The sequence below is a fragment of the Taeniopygia guttata genome, chromosome 3, assembly GCF_048771995.1.
Source record: "Taeniopygia guttata chromosome 3, bTaeGut7.mat, whole genome shotgun sequence".
Classification (NCBI taxonomy): domain Eukaryota; kingdom Metazoa; phylum Chordata; class Aves; order Passeriformes; family Estrildidae; genus Taeniopygia; species Taeniopygia guttata.
In genome coordinates, this window is record NC_133027.1 from 66167795 (window position 1) to 66185439 (window position 17645).

General features: G+C 37.0%; 1 protein-coding gene across 10 annotated transcripts in view; it reads left to right on the forward strand.

Moving 5' to 3' along the window:
- Positions 1-17645, forward strand: part of UTRN (utrophin) — a 523567-nt gene that overhangs the window by 228771 nt on the left and 277151 nt on the right. The window lies entirely within an intron of this gene.

The following is a 17645-nucleotide window of genomic DNA, read 5'->3' on the forward strand; positions in this document are numbered from 1 at the left end:
ACTATGAATTATAGAATAAAGCTAATTTTTGTACAGGAGAAATGAATGCTTCCTTGTGACTAATGTCTATGAAAAGCTCTAAGTCTCCAGCCATTTTGCTTACCTACCTTGCCCAGTAAAGCACAACTAAGATATGCTATAAAATTTCATCTAAACGATTTTTGAGACATATGTTCAATCTAAACATTTTTTTCTTTACTGTTCCTTGATATTTTTGGAATTCTGATAGGTAAAAGTGTTATTTTACTCTAAAAGTTAAGGAAGGCGTGCAAAAGTAAGAAGTGGCCAAGAATCATGAAAGCAAAGATGAATATAAATTCAGTAAAATTGTGAACAGTGCTTTTCTACGTGTTACTAAACTCACCAGTGATAGCAGCCCCCTACCCATGCACATTTACACTGCAAAGATGACTCAAAACTATTTTAGAGAACTACAATTCTTCTGTGCCTTGCACTGCTGTAACTATAGCATGCTGTTCTAATTTTCTGGTTTTGCTTGTCCTGTTCTGGTTTGTACATGATAGATTATTAATTCCTAAATAGTTCTCAACAGTAAAAAAGTCACTAGCATCTGCGTTTCTTTATTCATGTAGCATGTAGAGTCTATCTTGCCAACTCTGATCGGTAATCAAGTGAAGATGGTTTTGCCATTGGAAAAATTCAATCTAGTAAAGCTGGTTCTACCTCATTTGTTGATCTGTATGATGTAAACAGAGAAAGAGCACAATGCAGCTTTATATAGCTGCATTGTGATAAATATGCAGCTATATAACTGTGTGAATAAATATGTTCCCCTCTGCCAACTACACTGCTGTCTTTTCTGCTGTGGTGTTTGGTGAGGGCAAAATTTGAGTTTGGAAAAATTTACTAACCAGAAATACTTGGAATACTGTGGGGAAGTACAGAAAATGTAGTCTGTCATGAGCATCACTTTTGCATCTTCACTCCAAAATAGAAGTGCTTAAGGATATCTGCACGCATATCTTCTTAATTTAGTCTTTTAAAGTAAATTTATTAGCAGAAACTCAGGAACTTTGTTTCTTGAGAGTTCATCTCTTCCTAATCCACTTAAAGCATCATGCTCTGTTTGTAGGCACATCTGCTGTGATTCTTTTTATAATGATCCAGTGGTGGATTACTAGTGCCAAAGAGCAAAAAGGCTGAAACAGAGCCAAATATAATTTTGAAGGAGGTCAGTGGAAGGTGGTAGACTGCTACAGGTCATTTTCTAAAGGCTTGTTTGTGTCTTGTGTAGATTACAGTATGTGCATGATAGTAGCAAAGTACTAGTAAGTGCCTCTCATCTGAAGAACTCCATTTGATCAATAAAACTGGGGCTTTATTCTGAACTGGAAAAGTTTAGTAGTAATGCTGCTGGATGGCTTGTTTGGACCACTAGTGAACTGCAGCAGTATGACAAAGAGAGCACCTCTGGGGTGTTTAATCCTTGCCCTTGTGTTTAAAGAATAACTGATATTTTGTTATGTGTCAAGGTTAAGACTCTAGTCAGTGCATTCAGGAGCTTTTGCAGATTATCCTTTCATTTTTCAAAAAGGCAATTTTCTTGCAATGTCATAGTGAGTGACATAGTTCCCTGAGTCAAGTATTTAATATGAGCTTCACTAATGGTCTGCAACAGCATGAAGTTAAGTATACCTTAAGTATCACTTTATTTTTTATATACCTATGCCAGCAAAAGTACTGTATACACTTGCCGATATTTCTTAGATGATGTCTGGATGACTATTTCCAAACAGTTATCTTGTTAGGGGAAACTGAGAGATTCCCATATATCTTGTAATGATACTGTGCTATACCAAATACCAATTATTAGCAGGCAGCATTTCACATTCTGTTTAAGTATTGCTTATTAGCTATTGCCTGAGGAGAGGTGCTGAACCACAGCTGTCTATTGGTTTGATTCTCGTGGCAATGCTTCACTGCTGTTTCTTAGCAGGAGCTGTTCATTCCTTGCTGAAGTTGCAGTTTGATAATAAACTTGATCAAGCTGAAAAGTTGCGGTTTTTATAGATAGAAAGTGAAAACTGAAGGGGAAAAAAAAAGAAGCCAACAGAAAGCCAACAAAATAAAACCCCAAACCTTCTAGAAATCCTTCTGCTTCCTCAGCGAGGTTAAGTGATTGGTTGATGTGGTTAGGATGCTGGATGAAGTGTCCTTGGTTGAGAAGCACAAGTTTTATTCCTGTGATTTTTATTCATTTTTTTTCAAAATTTTATGCCCAAACTGCCCTTTCAGTGGATTTTCTGTAAACTTTATGTAATTCCATGTTGTCAGTTACTCTGTGCCTTGTAGTGTGGGTATTGCCGGCTGGTGTCATTTGCTTTGCCTTTAAGGTGTTCCATATGGAATATCCTTTTAAACTGGGAGTTTTCAGTGTTTCAAGTTTGAGGCGTTAACTGTGTCAGATGAATAGTGCAGAGATATGACTTCATTTCTCTAGCTCTGAAGGATACTCCCTTTATTCCACCCTCTCATCACCAGCCGTCCTGGTACTTTTTAAAATGTTTCTTTGCCCTTTCTTCTTCAAGCGTTAAACCTCCTGAACATTTCATTTTTAAGATTTACTTTTGATCAATGGGTTTTTTTATTCCTTGTTGAGTTTCTGCAGCACCACATCAGCTCCCCTTGAAAAGCTTCTCCCAGGTTTGTTTGTGTGTCTCTGCTCTCCTCTTTCCTTTAGTTTCATATCTGAGTGTAGATTTGAAGTTTTCTTAATGCAAATTAAGCAGTTCCATACCTCACTTTGTCGCCACTACTCTGTGACCCATTTTCTCCAATTTTCCACTTGCTTGCCTGATCTTGTCCTTGTTGGCACTTCAAAATGTAAGTGGTAAAATAGTAGCTCAGCTCTGTAAGATGTGTCCTCATGATAGTCCCATCTCCTTCGCTTTCTTTTTCTGAGTTCTGTTGTGTAAGCATTATTTTTTGCCTCTAGATACTCAATAATTGTTGTTTTTATTAACCCAATTTTTTCCCCCTTCAGGTACAGGGGATGAATTCTTTGCTTCAACTTAATGGCACTAATTCTATAGACGTCTGTTAATATCTCCCTCCCTTAGTACTTGGCTTCAGCAGTGCTAGATAGATTATGTGACAGTTTGAGTTGGCTCACAGTGTTTGGGTGCTACTGAGATCTGTTTGGACAGGAGGAAATAAATGGTTTGCTGTTTGATTTTTAAACTTGTTTTTGTTTTAGATATCTCTCATTCTTCTGTGTTTTAAAAGCAAACATTACACGGAGTACTGTTAATAGGTTGAATTAGGGCAACAGATTTAGCCTGTATTTCCCAGGTTAACAGAAATCTTTCAGGATGTAGCAAATATTTATAATTTTTTGACTCTTTTTTGTGTTTTTCAGCCAAACTTCCATTGTCTAGAAGTTTATCACATGCTAAATGCTCAGTCTATCAATGAGCACATCCAGTCTGGGTGTTGAGTGTTACTCTGTGTATTGCAGGGAGCAGGGCAAGAGGAAGCTTAAACAATGGTACATGAATTTCCTATTTTGATTATTCTCAAAATTTCTTTGTCTGTAGAAGAGGGGTTGTGGAGCAAGAAATCCCAAGAATATAGGAAAATTTGGGACACTGAGAGGAATTTTAAAAAGTGCCTGAGCTGAAAAGTTGTTCATAGGGAATGTGCTTATAGCTGTGTCTACATTCACACTCCAGAAGTGTGGGACACATGGAGAGGTTTATAGGGGGAAAAAAAACCAAAAACTGAAGGCACTTACCTTTTCAGAGTTTATTGCCAATTTTTTTCCATAATTTCAGTTTCTCACTGTTGCTAGTTCTTAGCAGCTCATGTTTTCCATTCATTTTGTTCTTTACCAGTCTTCATTATAAATATTTATTTAGGATTTTAATGTATGTGATGCAAATTTTGATCAGCTGCATAGACTAGGAACAAAACCCCCCACCAAGTCACCAAAACTGAAAAACCACCACCCCAAGCCTGTTCCTCCCAGCCTCTAACCCTTGAAAATCCACCTCCTGCATGCATATTTTAGTATGCCAGAAAAGAAAATCTACAAAAAATACCATGAAAAATCAGTGGGCTGGTTTTGTGCATGTGGAAGTACCTAGAGTCACACGTGTGCACAAGAGGAGGCAGCCAGATACTGACACCTTGTTCTTTGGAGATGCACTGGGACCTTTATGTATCTCACTTTCCACTGGAAGAGTTTCTGACTGTAGCTTTTTGAAAGTGTTCTTTTGCTAAAATACAAAGACTCCCTAAAACCTATAAATCACTGTGGTTTAGATTCCAGAGAGAGAACCAGGACATTTCAAATTAAGCAGAAATGGGTACCCTCTTGCATAAATCCTGTTGGCATGTGTCTGCATAAATGAACAAATGTCTAGCTAATGCTAAATAATGCATGCATCTTGGATCAAAGAGATGCTTAACTTAGCTTCATTTGAGCTCAGAATGAATTGGCAAAGGACCTGTGAATGTTTGATTGATAATTTTAAATCTACGGATAGGCCATTAATATTTTAAATACTCTTCAAACTTTTTGGGGTTGCTGTCTATGTATTTCATGTTTCAGACTTGTTTTGTTAAAGTAATCAAATTATGAAAGTTGTAGTATTTCAGTATGTTTTACTCAGCTGTTTTCACTTAATCAGAGGTGTTAGCATAGCCAACTGGAAACTACTTTCTACATGTTGTTATCCCTTCAGGGTGCCTGTAATTCTGTTATTCTCTTAAACAGTGGGAAAAGTCTATGAGGAAAAATCTATTTCTAGCCTTAAACTTTTCTTTGGTCTTTCAGTTTGCCTGTCTGACTTTGGGCAATGGGCTTCTTCTTAAATTAATTCCTACTTAATTATTCTAGATTTGTTTTTCTGGTATATTTTCTGTATTAAAATCTGTTTCCATGTTAGAAATTACCTAATCTAAGAATGAAAAGAGAAGCATTAAAGTATTGGTGCTGCTTTAGGCTATACCTGTAATTATAGTATGGAAAAATGAAATGTTATTCATTTCATCACATAAGACACAAAGCATGCAAAATCTCTGCTGCTTAGAGGTGGTCAGCTAAATTGGTTGGTTGGTTAATGGGTGGTTGCTAAAGCGTTAATTTGACTACAGTGTGAGCTATGCGGGAGTAAGATAGGACATTTACATGGTCCATGGTTGGAAGTGGAAAAGCAATACAGCCTCTTGCTTAGAAAGAGAGTTGCAACTTGGTCTGATGGACAAGGATGTGATGGAAGAAGGAGCTTGAGCAAGATGCACCACACTGCTCTGAAGTGGCTCTTTAAAGTCAGGATGTGGTTTGAAAAACTACCTGCTCTATCAAGAAGGGGAATAGCCTTCCCAATAGTCTGTCAGCATTACTGAGGGATATGAGAGATCCTTAAGTAAACTTGTAAGGGATAAGAGTTTTTTAAGAACTCTTGAAATTTTTGCATATTTGAGAGTCCTGAATGTTGATTATTGGTGAAAAAAATCTATTGTACTACACTGAAAGTTTGTACTGTTCAAGGACAGTACAACTCATTAAATCTTTAACTGAGACTTTTCTTTGTGATGTGTTTAGGAGGAGGAAGTGGAAATTGTGGGTGGGAATATTTTGTTACAGGAGAAGAAGAGTGCAGTAATACCTGAAGTTAAATGAGAGTTCTCAAGTGGACAGACTTAAATCCATTGCTCACTAAGGATTTACTTAAACCGATTTGTATGTTACATTAATGATTCAGGTGTGTGTCACTGCTCTCCTGGGCTTTTTCTCCAGAAGAATTATGTGTTAACAAAAGCATGGGACAAAGAATGAAGTATTAAATTAGGATGCCAGTGCAGTGTATTTTTAACTTTGACAAAAAAATAGTTTCTCCTGGCTGTATTTCATCTTGTTCCCAGAAGTGTGGCTGTCTTGCGATAAGTCAGGAAAGTTGCAACGGATCAGTACCTAAAATAATAAATAACCTGGATAATGAAATTATTATTTTCCAGTACAGTAAATGAAACATTTCTGTGGGGTTGCCTTTTTCATAATACTATTTTGATGTATACAGCTCATGCTGTTCTTTCCTGCGGACCCATTGTCTCATTTGTTTTAATCAAAGACTCTCACATAAATTTTTAGGACCTCACCGGCTCTTTTTCAAAACACTGAATAAAGGAAGATTTGTAGATATCCTCAAATACCTAAGAGGTCATTCTGACATTGCTGTGGAGGAGAATGCTTGTGTCATAAATTAGGCTTACATTGCAGAAACAGCACAGCAATCAGCCTTTCTTTTTGTCCTTAAAAGGCTGCCTGTTTCTATACCTCACAAAAGACCACTCTAGCTCCATCATTGTTAGTAGTTGCCCATCTACAACTAATGACATCTTGTAACATCTTGATGCACTGAAATGTACCAGACATCTGTTTCACTCCTGTGTCTTGAGCTGCAATACCGTGGCTGGCTGTGGCCTGACCTTCAGGGGTGAGCCATGAGCACAGCCAGGGAAGGTGATGGAGCACAAGCATATTAGTGACTGATTTTTAATCTCCACCCGTAAGACAGCCACTCTATTCTCTCAGCTACCTGTGTTGTTCATCTTGCTGTGTTCTTCTGACTCTACTATATCCTTAGGGAATTAAAGTGACTGCTATTGTATGTGATACTTAGGATGAAGTTGCATCAATGCAATGTTTGATGCTGTAATAAAACAGTGGCTTTTAGTTTTGTCATTTCTGAGGATGCTCAATATTTTGTTGGCTATTTTTGTTTGCAGTGGCATATTAAGCAAATTATTTCTGGGACCTGGTAATGAAACTCCCAAGACCTTTTTTTTCTACAACTGCTCAGAAAAATGCTCATGGGTTTTAATTTGTGTATGCTTTTTTCTAAGATTAATTAGTATTTCAATTGCATTTAAAAATGCTGGGTACCACCTGAAACCTAAGGATGATATGCCACCAGATGAGCTGCCTGTCTGGATCCCAGAGATGGGATGGTATAAGGAAATGAGACAGGACATTTCTCTGAATGCAAATATTGTTTTTTGCTGAGGTCTGTTTTTCTAAAGGCAGAGAGCCAGGAAAAAAACACTGGCACAGTCACAGTGAATCTGTTTTTTCAACTGGGGAGCGCTGCTAGAGTGCCACAATAATACAGGGTCCACTGCCATATTTTTTCCAGATGCTTTCATAGCCTGTATTAGAGATGAAAACTGTTTTCCCTGCTCATACCTTTCTCATTTTCACACTAATTTGAAGTTCTTTCTGTATATTCAATAAAACCAGCTAAGGTTTCCTTGATTTCTCTGTGATCTGTTTTGATAAACTGGATCACTAAGAAGAAACTTACTCTATTTAACAAGGCCGTTCACTTGTCACTCAAGGTGTCAACTGGAGCTTGTAGGGATTAATGCAAATCTTAAGAACCTTTTTATATAACTGTCACTTTTCCATATGATTTTTGTGCAAATGCTAGAGAGTTTTATTTTCTTTCTTTTTGTTTTCTCAGTGGACAGAGTCCCCTATGCATCACTGTTTCGGAGAAACTGGACAGAAGCATTAGTTTATGATGCACTTCTTAAATATGCAGTAAGAGAGAGGTCATTACCACTTTAAAATCCTCCTTAAACTTACTGAATTTGCAGTAAGTTTGGTGAAGAATCTTTATTTTCTATTAAGAGCATCTTAATCTAGATTCTGTTTCTTGCTGCTGCAGGCAGGCTCTTTAGGGAAGAAGAGTATTTATTCCAGTTAACTTCAGACCTCAAGGATCCTCAATCCCTTGTTATTACAGTCAGTAATCCACCCAGGGAAGATCAGCAATAAATTGGAAAAACTGTGTTTCCATAGCAGCCACCCACTCCTGTTTTCATGCAGATTCTAGAGACTGAAGGTTAGGTTTCAAAATAGGGGAGGGGATGGGATTCTGTTTTTTCTTACACTTTTTTGTTTGCTGAATTTTTAGAATTCAAGGGTAGGTATTGGTTTAATGAGCAAGGTAATCTCACAGGAGGTATTTTTTTCTATTTTGTTTTCTTTCCAAGAACTCTTAACCATACCACACATCTGTATCTTCTGACCGGGGTTTCAGTGAATTTCTCTCCTCTAGGCTGGTTAGTCTGTGGGGCTGGGAATTCCTAGGAATGTTAGTAGAAGCTGTTTTTTTCTCTGAACTTAAGGTCTTTCAGCTTTGGATGCCAAAGGGTGCTAAATCTAAAATGATGCTTAAAGATTTGAATCTTTCTTTTTATGGAAGCTGCTGGAGGTTATGTTTTTGCTAACATGTGTTTCCTGTGAAGTGAATTTAGTGCTGCAGTTCAGAAAGGTGTTACATTGAGTCTAGGGTTCCCACTCCTACACCTTGAGCTTCTAGAGGTTCTTATAATTTACAGACTCATTCAGAGTTAGTTGTTTTGAGGGAAGGATGGAGGATTTTTTCTTTTAATCAGATTTGGAACCTGAAGGCTCATCTTGTGAGGCTGGCAACATGATTCCTTTCCTCATGTCATTTAGAGTATTGTCAGCAGTTGTCCATATCAGAAGACTTTGGGGTACCCTGAGCTTCAGTATTAAGGTACAATTCCTCCATATAGTGCTGTGCCTGGTAGGTCTGCAGTGTCTGCAGTCATTCCTTAGAGTTACTGAAATTACTTTGTTTTAATCAGAAGGTTACAGAATTTTATGAGCATGATGTAATTATGATAGAAAATATTTGCTTGACAAAGTGGCTGCTGGTTGTGAAATTTGTGTTCCTTTTGGTTTATGTCTTGGCTTTGGGGTAGCTCTTTAGGGCACCTCTTTCTGGAAGGAATGCTGTGTTGTCCTCACACTTTTACTGCTAATGAGTTATTTTACATGATTAGTTGGTCATCTTATAATTTATTCCCCTGTAATGTGTGAGGATACTTTAAAAGCATCCCGTACAAAACCTACGTTTTCTTGAGGGTCCTTTCTATCTCGTTGCTTAATGACAATGGAGCATTATGCCAGTGCTAGTAGTGAAGCTACCATGTCTTAAAGTGGTTTCAAGCACTATATATTAACTGGATATCAAATTTCATAGCCTGCTCTGCTAAATAGACAATACAAATGCAGTAACTTCTGTGACATGAGCAGCCTTTTCTGGTTCTGCAGTGAATGAAGATCAGCATTAACTTTAGTTTTTGATAGTCTGAGATGCCAAGCTATTACTGACACATGACTGTGCCGTTAGTTGGTTGCTGTTGGTTATCCCTGCGATACCTCAGGTTTTAGCTTTTATACTTTTCAGATTCAGAACTGCTTTTGTGTGTAGTTCTGAGCTTCATGTTAAGGGGTGGTAAGCTCTCTTCACAGAGTAGCTAGACAAAACAATTCCTTCTCTAGCTGGGGACCAAGAACAACTGATCCAAATTTCAGGCCCATGAGCAGAAACAATGTGGACTGAAGAGAAAAAAACAAGAAGGATGGTACTTCATAAGCTAAAGCTATAATTGGACAATTAACTCCAATATGCTAATAGACCAGAACTTACAAAAGTGAGAGACCTTGTGACTGGTCATCCAATTTGTGACCATTTTGGGTTCATCTTGGGTGTAGCCCTGGCTGGGCTCTTGTACTGCCCAAGGTGTATCCATTGAGGCCTTTAATAAATACCTACTTTATTCTTTAACTCCATCTAGCCTCTGTTCTAGGTCAGCCTTGACAAGGCATACCTATAACCTGGTTCTCTGTAGGACAGATTTTGAGGGGCTATGGGAAGCCGAATAGTTCTTCTGAACTTCTAGCCACTGGGGCTGTTCCTTAAAGGAACTGCATAGCTTGTGGTGAGAGAGAACATTTCAAGGATGTTCTCAAAGAACTTAACAGTTGCTGCTAATGGTAATTAATGGATTTTGTGATATGGATAATGGATTTTAGAGCTTTCTTGTTAAATGAATGTGTAAATCTAGAGAAAAAAATCTCTATGCCAATGTTTGATGGTATAACAATATGCCAATGATATTTCCTAGTCAGATACTGTTGTCAGCAATTTTGTGTTTGCAAACAATATTTAGAAGCTTGAGAGAGAGAAAGCCAAAGCCATAAATCATTAAAATGTTCTGATACATTTATTTTCCCCTTTGTTTGAAGTCGGACTGAATTTTTTGCATCCTGTTATTAAGGAATTTTTAGTCTAAAGGTCCTAATATAGTCAATAGAATAGATTTTTAAAAAACCTGCAGACTTCCTCTCTCTTGAAACAGCTGTTTTGCAACTTACATGCTTGAAGAATTTTTAAAATATAAAGTAAAATATTGTGATTAATGAAAGGACTATTTTATAAACAGTCATTAAAAAATGCATACTTTATAAGTCTGCGATTTACTTGGATCTAAATTAAAATTTTCAGTACCAACAGAGCTTTGAACGATTGAATCCAATCATTACTTTTATTAGTATATTTTTCATTAAGCCAGTGTAACAGGTCAGCAAGAATTTAATATTAGCAGTAATAGAAGAGAGAATAGTAAATGAGATAGTTTTAAAGAAATTACTGGAACAAATACATCATTTTTCTGTTATATATTACTGCATGTCATCTAAAATTTCTTTTCACCTTGTTCTAGATTTTATACAGTCTGTATTTATTTACCTTGGAATCAATCTGATATGAAATCTTCCTTGTTTCTTTCTATTCTTAAAATAACAGCTATTGGTACATTTTCTCTTTTGTGGTTCCATGGTCTTTTTGACTGATGGATATGCCTCAGAAGAGAGAGGCTAGAAGTTTATATAAGCATTCACTACCTTGAAGGGATAAGGTTCAAGCCAGGGAAGAAACCCTCCAACAGAACAAAATGCTGACGGGGTAGCATTTTGGTGCCCTGAAAGGAGAGGAAAGACTAAAAGGAGAGGGAAGACTAATTGTGAAAATATTTTTATCATCAAATAAATGCAAGGGAGGGGAAGGGTGTAATTTTTAAGTAAATTCCAACAGTATCTGCTAATTTTATCCTGTGCATGTGATTTTTCAATCTCAAGTTTTGTGGCAGAGAGATATTGAGCAATACTTGATGCTGTCATCAGCGCTGTGTTCAGCACCTGCCATCACACTAGGCAGGGACGCTTTCAGGAGCCTCAGTCCTTGATACAGAAACAAGTCCCCAGGCTTTGACTAAAACACAAACTGCTACAAAGCAGTCGCACTTGGTTGAAATCACTCCTTTTCAATAGGTCAGCCTCATTTGGGATGATTTTCTGATGGTCTTGTGTTCTTCTGTATGATCATGCAGATAATGCCTTCTGACATTTCTGGCTGCTACAAGATTCTTAGTTCAGTAAGCATGGGTGCTTGGCTGCAGTTTTTCAAACCCTTTTTTCACCTGTCTCTTCCTACTTATGCTTTGCATGGTGCTGGTGCAGCAGCACTAGAAGAGAAGGAAGAAGTTATTATCGTAATGCTAGATCTATGAAGGAGTGGCTAGTGGTAAGCACAGCACAGTATATAAAACAAACAAATAAACAAAACCCCCATGGTGTTGTAAAAACAAAGGTACTATTATTGCTAGAGAGAAAACTAAACAGACACTGGTGAGATGTAAATCACATTATTAATGCTGTTCTGGAAAAACAGCTTGGGTACCAAGATGATGTGTATGGACTAAAAAATCTTGACATACTGCAAGTAAGTGTGCTTACTGCATTTTGGTTATACTCGCAGAAGAATGTGAAGGGATTTCTAAGAAGGCAATGACTTCAGAGTTAAAAGCACTGAAGCTAGTGCACCCTGTTGCTAAGTATAGTATAAATTAACTAAACCAAATAAGTGAAATTCTTTTACTTTTTAAAAAATCTGTATTTATGGTGTACTCTTTTCCCTAAGGTTTCTGGGGAAAGAGAGCAGTATATAGATGTCTTGCTGCATTTGCATGTTTTCACCTTTATTTAAATGGCTTTAAGTTGACAATCTGCATTTCTGGGAAATGGATGCAGATATGTTGAAGTATTCTTTGGCATTCAGTCACTAAAACCAATTCTACTTTTTGGCTTTGAGACATTCCCTGTGTTCTCAGTGTTAGTGTTTATACCTTCAGTATTTTACTTATTGCTTTTACTTTTCTCCATACCTTTACTAGATAACTTTGCCATGGCATAGAACTTGTTTCTAAGTATTGAGGACTAAAAATAACAGTTGGATTTCATGGGTTTGTTTTTGTTTTTCCTTAATGAGAAATTGTTTGTGGTTTCAAATTCTGTTTCTAAAGGAAAAGAAATCCTGTTTAATACATGCTGGTTCTACTATATATAAAATATTACAATTCTTTGCCTGAAGAGCTACAAATAAAAAAGCTTGTCATAGGAAGAAGCAAAGCAGAGAAAGGAAATTAAGTGAGAGAACATGAGTAATAAGTCTGTCTTCTGATCTCTCTGATGTGTGCACCCTATGTTGGAAAGTATTTGTAGAGCTGAGTTAAATAGCCCTGCTTCACAGAAGTATTCTTTTAAGTCCTGGTATCTTTCTCTAATTGACCCCTAATCGCTGTCAGTTATATTAGATGACTCTTTTCTCATGGGCAGAAAGCTGCTTTGTTGTCATCCAAAAAAATGGCTTATGACAACTTTTGGAATCAGTTTCAGTAGGGCCTTTTTTCTTTTTTCCAGGTTAGCAGTCATTCTTATGGAATTATTTCTACTCAAGGAATATGGTTTATGTGAACAGACAATAGAAGAACTTACCATGGGTAAAAATAAGGCCAAGTTTTATCATTATTGTCTGTGGTTATTTTGAAGAACTTTGCCTGGATTATTTTAATTTCAGTCTTTTTCTACTGAATAAAACCCAAAGCAGGTTGTTAAAATCAAAGAGCAAACTCAGTTGGAAAGAAGGAGGGCACAACTCTGTAACTGGGTGATGGAACACTATTTGAAAACACTGACAATTTTCAAGTGAGTTTGCTCAGTGTTTTGTATTAATATACGCATTCTGAATGCCCAGCAGTATTTTAAATTTAATTTCTCATTAGTGAAATTGTCTGAAAGCAGCCATGGTTTGTTTTTTTTTTTTTGCCTTTTTTTTTTTTTTGTTTTATTTTATTTTTTTGCTTATCATATTAGTTGAATTTTCAGGTCCAGCTAGATTTCCTGTTGCTTTTGAGATGTTGTTAGAGCATCTATTTGAAAATGCAAAGACTGATCAAGGCTGTTGTGTTGGGCAAGTTCAGTTTGCATAGGCATAAATGGAACTAATAAAGCAACACGCACTATTGCATGTTGGAACAAGTTTGGGTGTCCCCTGTTTGCAAAGGGATTTAAACTTCCAGCAGACATCTATTTGTTATTTATGTTCTATGTGGCTCATAACAAGGGAAGATTCTCTGCTACTTGAAACAAATGCACATTCCCACCCCACCACAACTATGTTGTGATACCTGCTGCATTGCTGCTGTGCCATAGAATATATGAAATATTATACTTGGCTTGCCTTTTTTGCCATTTTTTTCTTCTTAAATGCTGTTGGCTCTTACAGATATGGCAGAGGTGCCAGGTTCTGTGTTTTCATGTTCCTCTAATTTCTGATGGCAACTAGAAAGAGCTGAAGGAGGTGACTTAAGCAGAAGGGAAAGTCATGTTGCCCTTAGGGTATTATTTCCTTATGACTCTCTCATAAATGCCTGGAAAATTGTCTGAAGTAGAGTATTTCCTCTTTCAAACACTACTTATTTTTTCCAGTAATGGTTTTACAGTAATCTTTCTGTACTGAGCAGATGTTTGATATACTAGCACACAATCCAGAGACAGGAAATTTTGGAGAAGTGACCCAAAGCAGAGATCCAGCATAATCTATCATGTCATAGTAACAAACTGTGTGGTAACAGCTTTACAAAGTCGCTGTCATTTTAGATAGTTTTGAAAATGGGAAGCCATAGTGGAAGAGTTGAGAGCAAAAAGCTACTAGGGAGATTGAAGTAGACTGTGGTGAAGAAGACAGTTTGGCTGTTTGGTGATTTTTCAGCTGTCTATTTGGACCATTTTCTTCCAAAGAGAAACCAAAGTGACTGTTTCTAAGAAAGAGAAGTAATTAACGTTGACAGGGTTTCTGCTTCTGAAAGGATTTCCAGTAGCTGTCCTCTCTCATGTATGCATGCATGCATACAGAACAGGAACACTAGAGTTAGCCTCAAATTGCAACTGGTCCCTAGCATTTTTTTTCTTCTTCAATATTCAGCTGGGCTCTGTTGCCTGTGCTTCCTCCTCCCGTAAAGGGAGTATTCATTCCCCTACACAATTTTCATACAGGAGAGGCTCCCTTGAGACTTTTTGCAGTGATCTGATTATTTATAATTTATAGATGATGCTATATAGTACATCTTTTTCTTGGTGATCACAATTCATTGTCAGGGATGCTGATGTATTCTTGTGCTAAGGAGACTGATGTAGAGGAAACCTCTCAGGAGGTGTGGGCATGCTCACAAAGTGTATATTTTGTATATTGAATTAAATTTGTATATTGAATTAATATTCATAGTTCTGCATATCACAAAGTTTCTTTTAAGTACATTGAGTTTGAACTGTAATTACTAAAAGTTTTTCTCAAGACCTCTGCATTAATATGGTAGGTACCATTTAACTGTGAGGTAGCTTATGATGCCAAACATGTTTGACTTGTCCCATTCGTGTTCTTTTGAAGAAATGAAGAGGAATCTTAATCACACAAAATGAACAAAAGGCGACCAGAGTTTAACTACTCTTAACAACAATGCAGCACCCAACTTGTTAATGGTGGCATCATTTCAGTTTGAAGCAAGAAACTAATGGCAGTTCATCAGTGCTCAGCAATCACATGGCCTAAGCAAACCCAAGCCAGTCTGTTGCCAGCAAACAAAGAGGAATGTGTCTCTCTTATGTTGAAGAGATAGATGCTTACTGCTGAGGACACAGGAAAATAGGCAGTGCTAACAGAATATTTGAGGGCTCTTGCTCAATTAAGTAAATAATAAAGCATTTAATATGCAGCAGATGTTTTGTGTGTCTTATGTCAGGCTGGAGGCGGTACATGTTTTGGATGCATAAACAGAATAATGCTTTTCTTTGTGTTCTTTATCCCTCCCCCTTTTTCTGTGAGAATTTTGTGTCATAAAAAGCAGAAGTTGTACCAGTTGCTACCCATAAAGAAAAGATGGAGTTTGATGCTGACAGTGTTTCCACCATAAACTCATTTGTTTGGTTTTATGTAACTGAGTATTGACTGTTATCCAAAGCTACCCAGTTATACACTGTGCAGTGCACAGTTACACAGTTTGAAGCTAATTAGAGTTAGCATTGAGGACACAAATTTACTTTGCTTCTTCAAAGAAGGTACAGCTTTGAAGAGTGTGGAAGAAATATAACTTCTGTTCTGCAAACAGCTTTACAAAACAGTTTCATCTGAAGTGGAAGGATCCTTTTTTTGATTGTATATTGCCTTGTCTTTAAGGTTGCTTTTTAGAGGATATAATATTTTTAAATGTCTTTGAAATAGACTCAGTGCAATGCTTTACTTGGCATTGTACAGTGATCTTTTCCTGTGGGGTTTTTCAGGGTTTTTTTGGCAGACAGTTTAAAATGTTATTTTATCTTTGCTGATTTCTTACTGCCGGTTCCCCGTGTCTGGACACTGGTTGTCGTATACTTTAGATTAAAGATTCTGGTTTGTACCTACATTACATAAAAGTAGTTGTCCTGTTTCTGACAGGAGCCAGGAGCAGGGTCTGGGGAGACAGGCAAAAGAAAAATAGAGCAAGTAGAGGGTTAGTTCTCTTCCTGCATTCTGTCAATCACAGATGTATGAAAATGCCTCTAATGACACTATTGGTTTACTGTAAAAGAAATAAAAACAAAATTAAAAAGAGGTCAAGTCTTCCAAGGTTGTTGATATCAGATAGCTGTCATGCTTCCATAGTAGGGTTTGGTAGGATTAATTTTCCTTCACCAAAAGCACACTGTAGTCCTTTTGATGTGAAACTGAATGTGTTTTTACTGGCAGTTTGGCATTTGAAAATTGGTTCCACTGCTAGCAGGGTGATGATTGCTGTTGTGTAAAAGTAAATACTTTTTCTCTACTACATGAAGAGTAGAAAGTTGCAACAGCTTCTCTCTCTATTCTTCTTTCAGTCTCCACACTGATTCAGGTGTTTTTACTGTCTCTGGAGTACATTTTGTATGAATTCTTGTATTAAATCCTGCTTAGCTATATTAAACAGATTTTTTTTTTTCCTAAAAGCTCCACTAAAAACATTTTTTCCTATGCATAGCATTGTAAACCAAGCCTGTTTTAATCTATTGCTTTTGTGTAGTTTATGCAGGCCATCAAATATAATGATTCTCATACCCTTTTTTAGCTGTCATATTACAGTGGATTTAAACCCAAATATGCTCACTTATATTAGAAACTTGCTGGATGAGCAAAATAGGCATGTTCTATCAGATTTTGTCCTGTTGTTTGTATGATACTTTTGTAATACTCATGGTACAGAGAAATGCAAAGTAAGGATTGAATAGAAAAATTGCTTTCCTGAAGAAGAGAAAAAGAGCCAACAAAGCAAGTTCAGTGGATATGCACTGTGTAGCAACCCCATCACAAAAGGGTTCCACTGGCCAGAGTAGTAATACTTCTGGGGATTTCAGTAGTTGATTCAGTAGAGAATTACATTAGCACACAGAAACCTGTCTTTTCACTTTTGTTAGGAAAATAATTATATATTTCTATAAAAGCTTTTTTACAATAATGTCATTGGCATTAGCTCAAGGATGCATGGTGTGGGGTTTTTCCCCCCCAGCATAGTTCCTAACCATATTTAAACCACATCCCACCCCAACAAAAATAAATAAATTTTAAGAAAAAGAAAGAAATGCCTTTAGGCATTCCACGTTTTCCAGTCCCTAAAGACTATGCTTTGTTGAGCTTCCAAACTTCTCTGGGCAACCAAGTCTTGGTTATCATTGACCTAGAAACACAAATAAAGTCTCATTTCAGTGGACTAGGAAATAAGAAATGAAGTTACATAAGATGATTGGTGCTAGAAGACATATTAATGAACATCATTATGCCTCATTTTTTGTAACCTTTGCTCAATTAAGAGGGCTCTCCCTTCATGTTTAGATTTAGATCCTGTAGCATCTCTAGGGAAAACAGGACTTGCAGTTCTTGCTTCAGAACTTGCTTAAGTTCTTTCTTGGAAAATTACCTGTGTAAAAAAAAAGGAGTTTAATTTTTAAGAAAAAGTATAGCCCTGTGATCTTTAATTTAAGAATAGCTTTTTAATGTCTTTTTTGATGCAATCTGTGTGACAATGAAGCTTACTTCTGCCTTTGTGCTGTAGTACTTGATTCTTTTCTAGTGCACAAAGGAGGCCTTTCAAAGTCTTCACGAGGTTATTTTGAGTGTGGCTTTTCCAAACAGGCTTCAAAACATCTCCTGATTTCAAAATGCTGTTAGATGAAAATGGAGGAAATACCCTTACTGTTTTTGAACTGTAACAAGTTCAGAAGAAAGTCAGTTACCCTTCTTTATAGTAAGGTGTCTCACAGGAATGTACAGATGCAATTTGAGATTGTCAGTTTATTGGTTATCAGTTTTTACAATGTCAGTGACAGCTCTGTGTTTCCTTTCTCTAAGCCTGAGCAGCAGTGATACAGCATACTTCCTCCCTCTATCTCTTTGGCTGCA